Source organism: Enhydra lutris, unplaced genomic scaffold (assembly GCF_002288905.1).
Source record: "Enhydra lutris kenyoni isolate GAN:26980312 unplaced genomic scaffold, ASM228890v2 scaffoldscaffold55, whole genome shotgun sequence".
NCBI lineage: Eukaryota > Metazoa > Chordata > Mammalia > Carnivora > Mustelidae > Enhydra > Enhydra lutris.
In genome coordinates, this window is record NW_019154139.1 from 9,926,897 (window position 1) to 9,943,900 (window position 17,004).

At 54.5% G+C, this 17,004-nt stretch overlaps 1 protein-coding gene across 1 annotated transcript in view; it reads left to right on the top strand.

The window, feature by feature from the left end:
• The first annotated feature begins 1,730 nt into the window (after positions 1–1,730).
• LOC111157514 (transmembrane protein 184B) overlaps positions 1,731–17,004 on the top strand; it is a 43,683-nt gene continuing 28,409 nt past the window's right edge. The window contains exon 1 of the mRNA XM_022518984.1: positions 1,731–1,787. The gene's annotated coding sequence lies outside the window, so the exon portion shown is untranslated. The remainder of the gene's footprint in view (positions 1,788–17,004) is intronic.

Consider the following 17,004-nt stretch of genomic DNA (forward strand, 5'->3'; position numbering starts at 1 on the left):
CAGAGAGAGAGAGAGAGAGAGAGAGAGAGAGAGAGAGCACGCGCACACACACACAAGCTGGAGGAGGGGCAGGCAGAGGGAGAAGCAGACTCCCAGCTGAGTGAGGAGCCCAATGTGTGACTCCATCCTAGAACCCTGGGATCATGATCTGAGCCGAAGGCAGATGCTTAACCCACTGAGCCACCCAGGTGCCCCAATAAATAAATTGTTTTCTTTAAAAATTTTTAAAATAAAAGACTTTCTGTGGCTCCAATCCTGACATAGCCCGGGGCAAGTTTGGAAAAAGGAAATGGGTTAGGCGAACAGTTGTGATACTCTTGGTCAGTATAACAGATTACCATAGACCGGGTGGTTTATCAACAACAGAAATTTATTTCTCACAGTTCTGGAGGTTGTAAGTCTGAGATCAGGTTGCCTGACAGCGTGATTGGGATCTACAAGAAGCCTCTCCTGGGTTACAGATTGCCAACCACTTCTATTCTCACATGGCAGCAAGGCTAGGCAGCTCTCTGGGATCCTTTTTATAAGGGAACTAATCCCATTCATGAGAGCTGCACCCTCATGACCGAATGACATCCCAAAGTCCCCACCTCCAATACCATCATATTGGGCTAGGATTTCAACAAATGCATTTGGGGGGGATGCATTCAGTGTACAACAAGAATATTGCAGCGATCCTTGGCAGAAGCTGGATGAGGGTGTTAGCAGTGGAGATGGGGTGGAAAAGATCAGAGTCTAGGTACATTTTGCGGGTAGAGCCAGGGATTTTCTGCTTCAGTGGGTAAGGAGGTGGAAGGATTCAGGAATGACTCCAGGAGTTCTGACCTGGGCACTGGAAAGACAGAGTTGCCAACCGCTGTTGGGGGAGGCTGTGAAGGTGTAGGTTTGTATGTGTTTGGAAGGCACATTGACTTTGGATGCCTACTGGATCTCAAGTATGCGGGTGTTAAGTAGACAATTCAGGGGAGGAGTCTGGGCAGGGGATATAAATAAATTTGGGGATCTGGAAGACACCAATGCCGGAACTTGATCGGATTCTGTTTTTCAGTTAACCTGGGTAAGGTGTGGACCTGGCAAACAGCAGTGGAGTAGGCAGCTTGAATGACATCCGAAAACTTTTTGCTCATTAGGCTGCCTAGAGACAGGCGGGGCAAGAATGAAGCGCCCCTAAGTGGAATGGGAAGGAAGTCTCTTTCTCTGCTCTGCAATTTTACCTCGCGTGATTGCATACAGCGCTTCGGTACATATTAATTTCCCAACTCCACATGCATCCTTCACTCGATAAGTAACTATGATGTATTGTTCCATCTTCAAAACAGGCCCAAATGGAGGAAATTAGGGTTAAGAAAAGTGAAGTGCCAGAGAGCTCGCGAGTGTCGGGGACAGACCCTGGAGCCCAGGACTCGATCCGTGCACCCCCAGAAGCTCCGTGGTGGGTAGGGTTGGGGAGTCGAATTGAGGCGAGGGCGACGACGACTCCTGGCGGGTTTGATAGCGAGCAGCGGGAGAACCGAGGTTGCTCCCACCACCTCGCGGCGGGCTGCGGGTTTCGGGTGCGGCCCCTTTAAGGCTAGGCGGGTGATCTCAGCCGCGCGCTCGCCGCCCCGCCCTCCCCGGAGGCGTGCTTAGTGCGCAGGCGCGCCGCGGCGGCACTCCGCTGGGCCCGGGACCCGCCGGCGGCGGCGAAACACCGGGGCTGCGGCGCCGCCCGCCCGCCCCGTCCGTAGAGTCCGGCCGCCGCGCGCTGTCCGCACACGCCACCACCGCCGCCGCCATGGGCTCTTGAGGTACCCGGCCCGGCCGGCCTCGCGCCGGAGGCCCTGAGGGGGGCAGCTGCGGGCTTCCGGGGGCGGGGGGCTGCTCCGTTTTGGGGAGGCCCGCGCGGAGGGGGGGTGCCCCACGGGTCGCGTTGGCCGCAGGGCCCCGGGCGGGGAAGGCACGAAGGTGGCCGGCCTGGTGGAGGAGGGAGGGGGCGTCCGCCTCCCAGCCGGTCCCGCCCTGCGCCCCTTCTTTGCCCTGCGGGGTCGCGCGGCCGCCCGTGGGTGTGCCTTGGCCCCCTCCTGGCCAACGTGGCAGGCCCTCGCCTAGAGTGTAATTGGACCTGCCTGTGGGGGTGGCCGGGGGAGAGGGAAGGCGGGTGGACAGGCCCTTTGCAAGGGGGATTGTGCGAGCCCGGTGGGTGTGCTGGCGCCTGGCACCACCGAGTGGGGGAGGCATCCGTGCCCTGTGCGGGTGGCTGGGATCTGGGAGGATGGTTGGCCTGGCCAGGCCTTTGGGGATGCATGCGTGCAGAGTGCACACGCCTTGCATACAAGTCAGCTGCTTGGAGGGGCACGGAGACTAAGGTGGGGCTCCAAAGGACATTTGTTTGGAAAGGGACCACAGAGGATGGTTTAGGGTATGTGTATCCATCCCGGGAGTTGTACATTTTCTCTCTGGGCACACTGCTTGGTTCTGGTGCTAGCTCACTCCCCGCCATGGCAAGGCAGGCTTGGGGAGTGGTCCTGGGTATCTGTTCCCAAATCATAGCCTCTCTGGGTCACGCAGGCCAGGTATCATATACACATACGCTTGGGTGTGCCCGCACGCCCAGGGCACCATGGCGCAAAGCAAGTGTTTGCATGCCTGCTACCTGTGTGTGAGGTGAAGGCCATGTATTATTTATCTGGCTGCTGGGTGCTTTATGTAAGGAAAGCCTCAGCAATCTGTGCCCTGGAGGCCTGTGTGCTGCGCAGTCAGCCCGGCAAACAAGCTCACCGAGCTCACCTGCGCCAGCAGAGGAGCCCCGGGTCTCAGAGGGGTGACTTCCTTCCCAGGTTGTGTCTGCAGCATCACTGTTCCTTTTCAGCAAGCTTGGGCCCCCTCGGCTCCCCACTTCGGGACATCCTGTCAGAGGGTGCTATATGTATCAGTGCTGGGACCATGGGGTGGGAGGGCCCCAGCACCACGACCTGTGTGCCCGTTTTGTCTCTTGGACACAAACTCACAGTGCCCCTGGCTTCCGGGAATTCTCAGATCGGGGTGTGGGGGGAGGGGATCACACGCAGAAACGAGTAATCACAACGATGTGAAAAATATAAAGCAGTAGAGGGAGTGCAGTGTGGGTTCACTGCTGGGAGAGGGGGAACACAGCCAGCAGCGGAGACTCTGACACATGGGGACAGCTGAGCTGAAGCTTGAAGGATGACGAGCATTTGTCTTTGGTGCTTACCACACGTGTTTTCCCAGTTAATTTTCTCAGTGGCGGTGTGAGTACAGAGCTGTTGTCATCCCTGTGTGCAGTTGAGGAAACTGAGACCAGGGGGAGTACATGACTCACTTGTCTGTGGCAAATGGAGGGCCGGGATAGAGTCTTCCCCAAGCCAGGACCTCTCTTGCTGCCAGATCTTGCTGCCTTGTAACTGAGCAATCCGCATGCCAGGTGCCATGCCAGGGACACAGGTGTCTGAAGATGAATGGGAACTGGTGCCTGGTCTAGGGCCTCCCAGTCTGCCGGGGAGAAGGGTATGGATATCTGTAGACAGTGACCAGGACAGGAGGGCCCAAGAGCCTGTGTGGGTAGAGAAGGCACTGTGAATTCCTACCTTCCCAACCCTTTGCCGCATCCCTCCTCCCCCCCCACCACCGTAGGCAACCTGGGGTGCCTTTATGTAGCCCTTGGAATTCTGGATGTGTTCTCAGTTGCTCCTCCATGGGGGTGGGGTAAGGAGCCCCTTCGGAGCTCTCCAGATGGGCGGGAAGGAGCCGTGTAGGGCAGGATGGGCTCGAGTGGTCTTACCTCACTCCTGTTGGCCCAGTTCTGTGAAGCTCCGGCTTCCGTGGGGAGGCCGCTTGCTGCCCCTCTGCCTTTGAGGTTTTGCTCCTGGCTTCTGGCGGGCCAGCCCAGCGCTCTTCCCGAGAGGGGCTGAGCGCTATTTCTAGTCCCTGCTGTGCTCATTTCACCCCGTAGATTCCCCAGAGTGGAAACAGCCTCAGTAGGGCAGAGAGCGCAGCCCTTCATTGTTTTGAAACCCAGTAACAGCCGATGCCCTTCTCACTCTGCGGGGCCTTTAGCCTGGGGAATTGGTGTGCGAGTTGTGGAAGGCCAGCAGCTGGGCCCTGGGAGAGCTCTGTGTGACTTGCTGGTCCTACTGTGTGCCAGGCTCCATGCTAGGCCTAAGGGGACCGGGTCCTGAGTGGCGGGTGGTGCTGCCTTCTAAAAGGCCGTGGTTGGCTGGGGGAGTCCAGTGTGTACTGACTATGGGCAAGACAGTGCTCTACTTGTGGTTGGAACAGAGGCCCTGCAGGGGTGCAGAGGACAATAGGAACAACAGCTTTTTTATTAAGCACTTACTGTGTGCCAGGCACAGCTCACAGTGCTCTGATGAATGACTGTGTTTCACCCCCCACCACCTGATGAGGTGGGAATCCTTACCTTCCTGCTTTGCAGCCAGCCTAGCAGGCTCAAGTGGAGGCAGTTGGTGGAGTTGAGCTCTGAATCAGAGGGTCTGACCCCAGAGCCCGTGCCCCCCCTCCCCACTCACCCCAGGTGGGCTGGAAGTTCTTCCTAGGAGCGAAGTACCCTATGCTGGGAAGGATGAGAAACCCTGGGCAGGGCTCTGGAGGCCTGGGATACCTCTCCTCCCAGACCTGGGTGCAGTGGGCCCCAGGCGTGAAGATCTTTGAAAGCCTCGCTAAGGACTTCGAATTTGACCCCAGCGTGGTCAGCAGGGAGCCCCTGAAGGTTTCAAAATGGAATTGAGGTCGTCAGCCATGTTTCACAGGCATATGGGACAGCATTACCATCTCCTCTCCTTTGCATATTTGTGCAGAGGCCTCTCTCCTCCCTCTCCTTTTTGCTCTCCCTCAAGATGCTTTTCCCACAGCCATATTTTTTAGGCCCTGTTGCCTTTTCCTTTTCTTCTTCCAGCAGCTTCTGGTTTTGACCACCCTGTGTGACCCAGGACCGGCCTCTGGAGCCCACCGTGGTCCTTGTTGCGGGTTCTGCCCTTGAACTGGCTTCTGGGGCTGGCTGTGAAGTTGGCTCCACTGAACGGGACCCGCCTTCTTCCTGGCCATCCTGGGTCCTGTGGGACCTTGCCGACTTCCAGTGCATTGGATCGTAGATCGGGCATGAGTGGGGGCTGCCTTGCCCTGTTGAGAGCTGTGGTGGCCCTGCGTCCCGCACTGGCCCCCACACTCAGCAGCGCTGTAAATACAAGCAGAGGGGAGTAGAGACAGAGCAGGAGCTGGAGCCTGGGAATCTGGGTTTAACCACAGATCCCACCTGTGAGTTCCCTGGGGAGCTGCCTGCTCTCCAGGCCTGCTTTGCTGGGTGTCCACGGGCGTCGTTTGTACAGCTGCTCCAGGCGCTGGCTTCAGGGCTGAAAGACGAGGGGTCCTTGCTTGAGATATCCAGATCAGGTGTGGGAGCTCGGGCTGCAGGACAGAAGGGGAGGAGTCGGAAGATTGCTGAATCGGGAGAGGAGGCTGAGAATTCAGGAAGGGGACAAAGGGTCACTGGCAGCAGGAGAAAGAAACACACCTTCAGGCCCTGGGGAGAGTGGAAGATAGGGGGTCAACCCAAGATAAGGGGTCCACCCGTCCTGGTGGCCTGGAGAGAGAGAGAGAATCGGGAAACATTTAAATCCTCACTCTCTTTTTAGCCCTGTGGCCTTGGGCAAGTTGCTTGCTGGGTTCTAGTTTCCATTCTTTAAAAAGAGGGGGGAAATGATGCAATTTCCTACGTCTGTAAAATGGGAATAATAATAGTGTGGCCATCACTCATCCGTGGTGACCTCACATCCTTGTGGAGCTCAGCACAGCACTTGGCACATGCTCGGAGAACGCTGCCTTTTACTGTTCCACTGCAGGCCTTTCAGTGTATTTAAGACAGAAGCGTGGCTGCGGCGCCCGGCTGGCTCAGTTGGTAGAACATATATATGCTTCTTGATCTCGGGGTCTTGAGTTCAAGCCCCGCATTTGGTGTGGAGTCTACTTAAGAAAAAACCTATCTGAAAAAAAAAAAAGAAGAAGAGATGTCAGCCTTGTCTTTGTGTTGGACAGTGCAGGGAGCAGCCCTCGCAGAGCTGAGTCCCGCGGGGAGAGAGACCACAGACACAGGAGCAATGACACTTGTTGTGGGCCCCCTGAGGGAACATCAGGGCATTCCTGCCCAGGCAGGCAGTTTTCTGAGGAGACAACATTGAAGCTGTTACCATGTGGAAGGAGAGGAAGCAGGTTCCAGGCAGAGAGAACAGCATGTGCAAAGCCAATGTCCAAGTTCTTGTCTGTAAAATTATGTGGCATCCAGTCTTCACCCCGTGGACTCTTCGGTGAATGTTAATCGAATATGATCTTCTCAGCCTCAAAGAGGACACAGGAAGGGGAAGAAGTAGAGTGGAGGGGGCTGTTGAGAGAACTAGACGGTCTCACACTTTGAGGTTTTCTCATGTTCCTGCCCCTTCGTCTCTTCCTCTTTCCCAGTGGGATCCAGCGCAGGGCCCTGAGGGCAGTGCGGCTAAGCCACCAGTGCTCTCTGCAGGGACTCATTCCTGGACCCTGCTTTGCCTCGGACCCGGTGGGGAGGGACGGGGGAGCACCACAGTAGTGGGGACGGGAGGTGGGGTGCTGGAATTAGGCTGCACACCCAGGCAGCCTTTGTTCACATTTTTGCTGCTGCCCTTGGAGCAGAAACGCTGTGCTAGGACAGAACTTGGAAGGATGACATGTGGCCTCTGGTTGGTCGCTTCCAGTCTTGGGTTACCGATGGCTTCCCTGTCTGGCATGACACCTTGCACAGCATAGGTGCTGAAATAGTTTTCGATGACACAAATGAATGGCTAGGTGAATTCATTGTCACTCGGGATAAAGCTGGAGTTATTCTTGAGAAGTGACGGGTAGTAAGGCCAGGATTAATCGGAACAGGACGGTGGATGAGAGCCGAGCTTCCACCAGGAGCCCCTAGGGCATCTAGCACAGCCTGGGGTCTGGGAGGTCTTGGGCCTGTTCTGAGAGGCAGGAAGCCCCACAGTCACTCTTTTTCCTTCCCTGCTGGGACGGAAGCCAGAGGGGGAAGATCCCACCCAGAAAACCTTTGTGCCTGACCTGCGTCACTTCCAACTCTGCTGTGTTTTAGAAAGTCACATACGAGTAATTGAGTGTTTAATGGAAAGTTTGCAGGGTTGATGGGCCTTTGAAAAACAATAGGCTTTTCTACTTTGGAAAATAGGACACGTTGATTGTAGTGAACTTGGAACATAGAAGGTTGGTGGGTAAGACTAAAAATCGCCCCCAATTTCATAACCAAGAAATAATCGCAGTTGACGTGGGCGTATTTTCTTTCTAGGTACGATCCTGCATTATCTCATTGTTCACGTAACACCAGGTCAAAAACATTTCCCCGTGACATTATTAAGTTTGCCACAAAAGAGTCACACAAGTTAAAAACCAGGACCCCTGATGCTGTATTTCCGCTCTCTGTGGGAAAGATGACGTCCCCAACCTTTTTGCTAGATGGCATCATGGCCGTGAGCAGCAGCAGAGAACTGTGTGGAAGTCAAAGAACCAGGGTGATAACCTTGGGCAAGGGGCTTGCCACTGCTGGGGCTACCTGTAGCACCTCTGCTCACCCCCCTGGGTGCTACAAGGCTCAAGTGAGGCCCCTGGTTGTAGAGCCTTGAGCTCCCCAAGTCGGGGGTGCCTAGTGTAGAGTCAGGTCAGGTCACATGAAGAAGGATGAAGGGGTGGGTGTGTGTGTGTGTGTGTGTGTGTGTGTGTGTGTCTTTTCTTTTCCAACCTTAAGTTTGTTTGGCGATCCTCCCGAAGACCCAGGTCTCCTGGTCGGGGACCGTGATCTGTGGACTCTCGTGCCTGCGACGGTGGGTGGTCCCAGGATAGCTGTCCCTGCCACCCCTACTTCAACAGAGCGGTGGGTGAGACCCCCCAGAAGCTGCTCATCTCTCACGCTGCAGGATTTTCACATCAGACAGCGGACCCACTCTGGAGGACGTTGTGGGGTTGCCTGCCTTTATTTTTCTCCTGCGCAACTGTGGACAGCCTGTCCCCAGGGAGGCCCGGTCCTGCTGGCAGGTGGCCGAGAACCTCCACTCTGCTGGGTGGTGCTGCACCCCAAAGCCCTCTGGGTCACCATTCACAGGAAGGCTCTGAGGGTGTAGGAGCTCACCCCATGGCTGCTGCTGTGGTGGCCGCTGGCAGAGCCTCCTGGCCTTTGCCTGTGGTGCCTCTGTTTTCTCTTCCATCTACAACACACGGAATCTGTGTGTTGATGATCATTTTGCGTGCCTGCAAGGCACAACGGTGAGTGCTGGTGAAGGGATGTGTGTGAGGGTATTAGCATCAACTGAGATTAATATATTAATTAATACCAATATTACTGATCCTCACCAGAATTTGTGTAGGGTTTTACAGTTTGCAAATTACATTTCGCTTAAACTGTTTCATTTAATCCTCCCAGTAGCCCTGGAACCTTGAGATTATCGTGCCTGTTCTGTCGCTGGATAGACTGAGGCTCAGAACGGTGAACTGGCCTGAGAGCCTAAGGAAGGAAGCTCGTGGGTTTGTTATTTTGAATCCTGCGCCTTTGCTGCTCTGAGCGGCCCCCCTGCCCTCGCAGCCTGCAGTCCCACCTCCCCGCACCCAGCAGGTGGAATTGCTGCCCGACTCGGCCGTGCTTGTAGAGGGTCAGGTGGAAGCTGCCGGGGTGGGGTGGGGGGCTCCCTGAGGGAGGCGCCGGCTGAGCCGGGGGCTCTGATGGTCAGTGGAGGTTGGCAAGTAGAGCAGTAAGGGGAAGGCTTCCCAAGCGGTGGGCCTGCCTTGAGCACATGCACAGATCGGTGCGTCGAGGCAGGGAGGCATTTGTGGATGTTAAACAAATAATACACGTGAGAATTTAGACTCACCGAAACAAAGAAAAGTTGATGCACTGTGCTTTTTTTTTTTTTTTTCAAGATTTTATTTATTTTTTAGAGAGAGAGCAAGCAAGCAGGGGGAGCTACCGAAGCAGAGGGAGAAGCAGACTCCCGCTGAGCAGGGAGCCCAGCTTGGGGCACGATCCCAGCACCCTGGTATTGTGACCTGAGCCAAAGGCAGGCACCGAATCGACTGAGCCACCTAGGTGGCCGGTACTGTGATTTTGTTAGAAAAATTTGAATACCGATAACTTCAGTGCATTCAAGTGTGATTTGGATGGTAGGAGTTCTTAGCCCTCCGGTCCACTGGCGCAAAACCTGGGCTGGCAATAGGAAGGTTGGTGAAGGTTCTTCCTCTCAAAAGCTGTCTTTGGTTGGCCGAGAGGCATCTCCTCTGTTGGGGGCCGAAGACCATTGCATTCCCAGTTCTCTGTTGTTGAGCTGGGTCTGTGGAGGTGGGAGGAAGCCCTGCCCTGCCCGCTGTGTTTATGCAGCCGTCCTTGCAGGGAGGACACTAGCCATCCAGAGGCCTGGCTCCATCCTCCGCCGGCTGCCCACTTGAAGAGCGAGATGTGGGTGGCCACCATGGTCAGGCACGCACGTTATGTAACCGGTCCGCAGTAGACGTGGCCATGAATGTCACAGAGCATGAGTGCGTCTTGTGTGGCTCTGGTGCAGGGAAAACAGTAGGAGGTGCCTCTCACTCGTTCCGGATGGCCAAGCTGGAAACGCTGGATCCTCTGGGGCTCTGCTCTCCTGCGCCTCCCCACCCCCCACCGCGCCAGGCCTGCCTCTGGTGTGTGTACATTGTAGCCTGCCCCTCCCCTGGACCCTGGCTCCCGTGCCCAGGGAGACCAATTATGGCTGGGTGTTGTGGTGACTCTGGTCACAGTCCATCCTTCCACGTGTTCTGGGACCAAGGGCATCAGGGCCTGTCTGCTCTGGGAAGGACTGAGGGCTGAGCAGGTCTGGCCCTTCGCTTAGGGATGAGGAAGTCCAAGTGGACTCGGGCTGGGTGAGCAGGGGCTGACACAGGTCCAGACCCAACTCCGGACCCCGTGCTCTCTGCTGAACGGGGCTTTGCTCTACTGTGTCTTCATCTGGGCACTCTTAAAAACTACATGTTGTCAGTATTCCTAATAATTAAGCTTATTTCTTGGATGAGGATTTTTTTTAAAGATTTTATTTATTTGAGAGTGAGCCCGTGTCCCGAGAGAGAAGACAAGCATGGGGGAGGGGCAGAGAGAGAAGGAGCAGGGAGCCTCATGTGGGGCTCGATCCCAGGACCCCAGGATCGTAACCCAAGCCGAAGGCAGACGCTCAACGGACTGAGCTGCCCAGGTGCCCCTTGGATGAGGATTCAAATGTGTCTTGTCTGTCTGGCAACATTTTCAAAATTAGAGACGCTTGTCCACTTTGACCCAATGGTTGGACTTCTAGGATTTCATCCTACAGACGTTTTAGTCTGTGTGTAAAATAATTTATTTGAAGGTTAGTCATTGCTACCTTATTTGTGCTAGGAAAAAGGTTGGGAAGAATGTCATGTCCATCTGCTGGGACCCAGGAACAAGTTATGCTCCGTGTGGACCATAGAGTACTGTGCAGCTCTGGGAAATAAGGGAGAAGCTCCCTGCCCAGATACGGAGCAGTCGTCGAGATGGATTACTGTGAGAGAGGAGGGTGCAGGGGGTGCCTGGGTGGCTCCGGCGGGCGAGTGTCTGCCATCAGCTTCGGTCCTGTTCCTGGCGTTCTGGGATGAGTCCCAGGTCAGGCTCCCTGCTCAGCAGGGACTCTGCTTCTCCCTCTGCCTGCCGCTCCTCCCGCTGGCTTGTGTTCTCTCGTGCGATCTCTCTCTCAAGATGAATAAATAAAATCTTAAAAAAAAAAAAAAAGCAGGTGCAGGATAGTGTGTCTAGTGTGCCTCCGTGGGTGTAAAAGGAAGGTGCGTGTGCTCACGTGTGCACACAGGGTCTTGGGGGCCTGTGGGAAGTCAGCTGTTGTGGTGCCTCTGGGATGGGGCTGGTGCTGGGAGGCTCTTTACTAGTGACCCTTTGAACCGTCTGAGTGCCAAATCGTGGGGCTATCTGATCTTTTCAAAATAGAAATAAAGGGGTGCCTTGGTGGCTCAGTAGATTAAGCAACTGCCTTCAGCTCAGGTCATGATCGTGGAGTCCCGGGATCGAGTCCTGCATTGAGCTCACTGCTCAGAAGGGAGTCTGCTTCTCCCTCTGACCCTCTCCCCTCTCATGCTCTCTCTCTCAAGTAAATAAATAAAATCTTTAAAAAATAAATACATAAATACATAAATTAAGTAAAAAAAGAACCATAAGAATGTATCCTTTTATCTCCCCCAGCGCAAGAAGGTCAAGTCTCCAGCCATTCCCTCAAGGACCTGCCAGCCTCACTCAGGCCCCTGCCACCATCTCATCAAAAATGTGTGCTTGGGGGCGCCTGGCCGACTCAGTCCAGAGAGCATGTGACTCCTGGTCTCAGGGTCCTGAGTCTGAGCCCCACGCTGGACATAGCGTTTACCTAAAAAACAGACAAAATGTATGCTGGGGTCTCACAGAGGGGACCAGGCGTGAAGGTTTGGGTGTTTCTTGGTAAAAAGACTCGCACTACCTGTCCCACTGGCCGCGGGCAGCCTTGTCGTGTTTGAGTGTGTTTTCTTCCCCACCAGCCTGTAAGCTCTTATGGGATCAGCGTCTTTTCAGAGATACCCTTGGGACTTAGCATACAGAGGGTGCTCAAGAGTAAGCATTTATACTTTTAAAGTTTTTAAGGTTAGCTTATGTAGGGTAAAGTACAGTGGTCTTAGCCCTACAGCACAGTGGGTTTTGACATCTGTCAGTACCCATATAAATTATGTCCGGGTCAAGCTGCAGAACACGCCCAGCGCCCAGAAGGCTCCCTGTGGCCTCCCAAGGTAACCACTGCTCACTCCTCATCCCTTCTGACTCGTCTTGCCTGGGTTTGAACTTTGCAGAAATGGGGTCCTATAGTAAAGACTATGACATTCGTGCTGTGTACACAGGGGTGCCGTGAAGGTTCTTATTCTTGTCTGTGGGGCTTGTGCACTCTGGGGCTCCGGACGCCTAGGGAGGAAGGCGGGCTTGCCCCACTCGGTGCGTGTTTGCGTGAGTGACATTCCGGTTGGGATTTCTGTCTCAGGCACCTGGGCAGGAGCCGGGTTCCTTGCTCGAGGGGTCCCAGGGGTTGGAGCAGGTTCAGGGGTCTTGCTTAGACAGCCTTCCCCCACTCCTGGGGCAGTAGGACTGTTGAGGTTCAGGGTTCTGAGTCCGAAGGGCACCCTTTTATGCAGTGCTGAATGGGGTTTAGGTGGCTGGAAAGGTCACATTTAGGGGGACACAGAAACTGCCTGAAGAGGCAGAGCATTGGCCCATCTGTTCGCACTTTGGGAGAAAACTGGGGTGATCAAGATTTGGCCTGTATGCATTAAGACAAAATAGAACTTAATTACAAGGCTGATTAAGTCAGCCTTTGCTGAAGAATTTTGGATGACTTTGTTTTTCCCTTAGATTTCTGGCACCCCCCTCCCAAGTGGAGGATAGCTACACGATTGGGAGATTCTTCCTTTCGTGGTTGGAGGTTCGTGGGAACTTGGCCCTGGGAGAAGGGCGAAAGACAAGAGAGGCGCTGGAGTGGCCTGGCCTGTGGGTGTTGAGTGAAGGGGCCGCCGCTGCCCCTCCTCGTGAGGGCACGTGATCGTCCTCCCAAAGGCTGCCCGGAGAGAACTGCCCGGCCTCCGGCATTCTGTTCCTTTAATCCTCTCTGGAGAAGGGCCAGGCTGTGGGCTGCTGACCTGCTCGGATGCGGGTCAGCCTCTCTGAGAAGGCAGCACCCCCCAGCCCCCCACCACCCCGGAAAGTTCACAGAACCTGACAGCCCCTGGGGAGGGCGGAGGCTGTTGTCACAGGTGCCGGAGTAGGGCCAAAGTGGGCAGTTCAGACGAGCATTTCCTAAGTCAGATTCGACCTAGGGAGCTATGTTAAGATGGAAAGTTTTCCATATGTATTTTTCTTTCCTTTTTTTTTTTTTTTTTAAGATTTTATTTATTTATTAGAGAGATCAAGCGAACAAGGCAGAGGGAAAAGCAGACTCCCCGCTGAGCAGGGAGCTCAGCGCAGGGCTTGATCCCAGGACCCCGGGATCATGACCTGAGCCAAAGGCAGACGCTTAACCGACAGAGCCACCCACGTGCCCCTTCCATATATGTATATTTTTTTAAAAAAATAACATCTGTTCAACAAAAATCCCTCCCAGGCTGCGTTAATATTCTGGAGACGTGCGTGTGAACAGGTTGCCAGCTTCGCTCGGCCTGTGGGTGTGTGGCAGCCACCCGAGTGAGCGCTTCATGGCCGCAGCTCAAAAGGGCTGGGATCTGAAACTAATGAATGAAAATATGACCTCAGAAGGTTTAAAAAAGAGCAGATGAGCAGAGACAGGCCAGGCCTGGGGCTCAGACTGCCGGGCCTGTGAACCGCCAGCCTGACCGAGGCTCTGAGGTGGGAGAGGAATTGGGCCAGATCAGCACACACGGGTTGTGCCTGGCCCACCACCCCGTTTGCCCCTTGCAGCTCTGTCCCAGGCTCAAGTGACTGCGGCCCCATTTCACAGCCGGGAAAGCTGGAGCGAGGAGCACATACGTAACTTGGCCGTGGACGCAGAGCTGGTCAGTGGCAGGGCCAGGAGTCAAGTCTAGGCGGTCCGCCTGCAGAGCCCACAGGGGGCGAGGGCAGTGTCCGGGGCCAGTTACAGGGGCTGTGGACCAACCGCCGTAGCCCCCGAGCCTCTGTTTCCTCATCTGGAAACTGCGTGTGTTGCTTTCCTATGGCTTCTGCAACAGAACTGCCGGCAATGTAGTGACTTAGTGACACAAATTTACCATCCTACAGTTTTGAGGTCACAAGTCCAGAATGTATTTCATTGAGCCAAAATCAGGGTGTTGGCAGGGCTATGCTCCTTCCGGAGGATGTTTCCTTGTCTCTTCAAGCTTCCAGAGGCCACTTGCATTCTTTGGCTCAGGGCCCCCTCCTTCATCCTCAGAGCCAGCGGCCTGGCACCCTCCAGCCTCTCCTGCCTGCTCCCGTTGTCACACTGTCCCCTTCACACCCACAGCCCCCTGCCCCCCTCTCATTCGGGCCCCTTTGATTACATCCAGCCTACCCAGATCATCTGGGACCCTCGGTGGCCTTAATGTAGTCACACCTGCAAAGTCCCTTTTGCCACGTCAGGCAGAATAGTCCAGCTTTCAGGGGACTGGGATGTGACATCTTTGTGTGGGGGTGCATTACTCAGTCTTGGACACAGGAACTCATGGAGGGGTAACAGCATGGTATCCCCCCAACATGGAATGAAACAGACTCTGAGATGTGAGGTTCTCTGAAACCCCTAACTCCAAGGAGAGGACTGAGCCTGCACACAGCTTTGCAGCTCTTCTGGAAGACGTGAGTGTCTTCAGGTGGGAGTTAGCCAGACGCTGTCCTGTTTGGGGAAGGATGGGGGTAGTCACTATCTTAGGGGAAGTGACCATTCGCGGCACTCTGGGTGCTTTTCTAGGGCTTGGCTTAATTCGTTAGGCCTTGCCGGGCCTGCCTGGATGTTCCTCAAGACCCCCCCCCCCCACTTCTCTATACTCTGGTTCTGTGCCCTCAAGCACCCCTCTGGCAACGGGTTCTCCTGGGCTCCTGGTGGGAGATGAACCTGGCTCTCCTCCCTGTTCTCGTGAGCTGGGTTTGCCAGGCCCTGTGCCTTGGTGATCCAGCGGGCTCTGTGTTCTGGTGCTCCCTGTGGGACTGTACCCAGGGGACCGCCTGGCCGGGATGCTCCATCCGCAACAGGACCCACCTCACGGGGCGGGCAGGAGGGCCTTGTCCCTCTGAAGAGCCGCAGGTGGTTTGTCAGTCAGGCTGCCCCCCGCCCCCCCATCTTCAGCAGGGTCCGGAGGCATTAATTCTGCTCTGCATTCCTGGCCGGGTGTCTGCCCACATTCTATCTCCATGCCTCTGCTCAGGTTTTTCCCTCTGTCCCCTAAGCAGTCAGTCAGTAAGTACTTTTCCCACATGGCGCCTGATCCCTGCGCTCGCGGAACCCAGCTCGTGGGGCTTTAAGGGACCAGATCTAGTCACAGAGAGGTAAATGCTCTGGCAGACCAGGGGAGACATGCCATGAGCAAACTGTGAGAGGTCACAGAAGGCCGTATCTGTCGAGGCTGACGGGGGGCAAAGATCCGTGGGTGGGAGCAAGAGAACGTTCCACTTCCTGGGGCTGGCACGGTGGTGACGGAGGGCATCATAGACCGTCAGAGTTGGAAGATCTCAGGTCAGGAGGAGGGACATGGTCACATCTGAAAATAAGGTGAGAAGTAGACGACGCCGGATTCCTGCGTCTTCGAGCATCAGCCTCCCTGCAGCACTGGGGGGCAGCCCAGGCCCCCACCTTTCTGGAATCCGGAACGCTTGAAATCCCAAAGGTTCTTCCAAGCCTGCAGCAAACTAATTTCGTGGCAAAAATCTGACCTGAATTGATGTGAGACTAATTATATTCTTTAAAAATATCTCATGTTTCTCTGTGGAACTACTGTGTATTTGACTTTCGGGTGCTGCCTGCACCCCTCTGGGGGAGTCACTCTGCATACCTCCTCCAGTTCTGGAATCCTTTCTAACTCGGAAAAACTCTGAAGTCCTAAGCTCACCGGCCCAAGGTGGGCTTGGCGTACCCGGGAAACAAGTTCAGAGGCGCTCAGGCCCCGGCCCAGTCACAGCTGGGTGGCAGCACCAGGATTCCAGCTGTTTCCCTGACTCGGAGCCTGGGACAAAGTGTGGCCTGTGGCCTGGCTTCTTCGCAGCCTGTGGGTTGGCGTGCAAGTGAGGACACAGGTGTGGGGCCACCTGGCAGGCAGGTGGCGGCTGGGAGAGAGGCGGGACCGAGTCTTGACTGTGCTTTGTGTCTGCCTCAGCCTCAGGCCTGACACCAGGGGCGGCGAAAAGACAGAGGGACAGGGGCCTCAGGGGGAACAGGGAGCCCTGTCAGCGACTAGCTGCATCCCTATCAGTAAGAAAACTTTTTGGGTCTGTCCCCCTAATACTTGCGTATTGTTACATGTAGCTCATAAAGCGTACACCAAGCTGTGATGATGCTAAAGATGTAATATTTAAATTTTTTATTTTATTTTATTTTCTTGGTGGTGCAAAAACCTTCTGGCTTCATAGGCGTGATTATTTTTGGAAAGCGTGCTTTCATGGTCTGTGAGCGAGCAGTTAGAAGCTCTGGCTCTGTGTTCAGTCTGCGTAGCTGTCTGGTTTTAATGGCTGCCTTCTCCGAAAAAGATCCCTGAGACATGTAGCTGTACACGGAGGAAATGCATCACTGGCTTGCTTTCTAAATCAGGTTACTCATTTTTCCATCCTGTCCACTGCGTATGCAGGGAATTTGTTGAAATTTGGCTAGTACATTTCCATCCTTCCTGGTGCCAATCAGATGTTTTTGTCAACTAAATGGAAGGTATTTTTTATTTTAAAGTTCTTAACACATGAATCCAAAACCCACTCAGATGCTTTGGAAATTTTTGAGCAGATTAGAAAATTCTGTTACCGTAGGTTTTTAGGAGTTCAGACACGAGAGTTTTTCTGAGTTACAGACTTAACATTGTTTTTGGTAACAAAATCCTATGACAGTAGAAACATTTCCAACATTTCCAAATATACTTTTCCAAAACGCTCTGCCGGCCTCGGTGTCTTCTGAAAGAGCGGTTCTCTTCTCATTTGTTGTGATAACATGCCTTTCCCACGAAGGGACATACTAAACATGCTTAAAGATGTTTCAGAAGCTTAACTGGGAAGCGCATCCCTGACAGCCAGTATTGATAGAAAAACATGGACAAATGTGGAACTTTTTTTTTTTTAAAGATTTTATTTATTTATTTGACAGAGATCACAAGTAGGCAGAGAGGCAGGCAGAGAGAGAGGAGGAAGCAGGCTCCCTGCTGAGCAGAGAGCCCGATGCGGGGCTCGATCCCAGGACTCTGAGATCATGACCAGAGCCGAAGGCAGAGGCTTAACCCACTGAGCCACCC